Here is a 983-nt window from a genome sequence, read left to right on the forward strand (position 1 = left end):
CAATTGAGCATTTTCATCATCTTGTATCGTTACCTTCTAGACACTGAAAACCCGATATCCCCAATCCATCATGAAGTGCGTACATAGATAAACTGTAGTAGCTGCATTAATAGTAACTCTCATCTTTCCATGCCATGTCCCTTCTCCGCTCCTTGCCACTCATTTTGTTAAATTCAGAGTGTACTCTTTTGGGCCGAGGTCTTTTATTTCTTCATGTGCTGTGAAGCACCTAACGCACTGCTGCATGCTACACAATAATAAATGGTGCTACAAGCAGTGAAGTGCATCTGGGGGTCTGGATGGGCTCCCTTTGAAGTCAATGTTGGGTGTTACTCTTGGCTGGTTTGAGCAGGCACGGATCTGCCACTTGTGAGGAAGTCAGACTGGAGGGCTGCAAGAGAGGGGAGTAGCTGTTCAAAAAATTGAGTAGAAACTCATAAATGTTTCTCTCCACGGAAATGTTTAGTAAAGGTGAAAGACTGATATGATCTGAAGAGAAGGAAGGCAGGTATGTTAGCCCTAGAATGATAAAGGCCCTTTTTCCTATAAGCTGAGAAGATCAGTTAGGGACATTGAGTCCAATTAAGAGCTGCCTGAGATCTTTAAAAACCCCTCCTTGGCTGGGGGAGGGAAGTAATGTTCTGGGTAGTAGGGAGACAGGCTTCTCCAGGATGAGACGCTGGTCTCCGCTCTACGGGGGAAACAACAAAAGCTAAGGCCCTGTTTAGTGGAAGGTATTGATGCCCTGAGGCTAGTAACAGGACAACACCCACCCATCTCTTCAGCAAGGGGGGGGGGGGGGTATCTCCTTTTCTTTTGAGTTTATAAATGTTTCTTTTTGTTTGGTGGAGAATAGGGGCTGCCCAGTTCTCAAGGCAGAGCAGCTTCTTATGCTGCCTTCTCCTCCCCCAGAACTCCCTGCCCCCCCTCCCTGCGCGGTGCACCTCCCAGTTTGAGAACCTCTGCCCTAAGGTACTTGTGGT

At 47.4% G+C, this 983-nt stretch overlaps 1 non-coding gene across 1 annotated transcript; it reads right to left on the minus strand.

The window, feature by feature from the left end:
• Window positions 1–390: 390 nt before the first annotated feature.
• Window positions 391–507, minus strand: LOC117874014. The gene has a single exon (XR_004644866.1). It is a non-coding gene; the product is annotated as a U5 spliceosomal RNA (small nuclear RNA).
• Window positions 508–983: the final 476 nt, after the last annotated feature.

Source organism: Trachemys scripta, chromosome 2, assembly GCF_013100865.1.
Source record: "Trachemys scripta elegans isolate TJP31775 chromosome 2, CAS_Tse_1.0, whole genome shotgun sequence".
Taxonomy (NCBI): Eukaryota; Metazoa; Chordata; order Testudines; family Emydidae; genus Trachemys; species Trachemys scripta.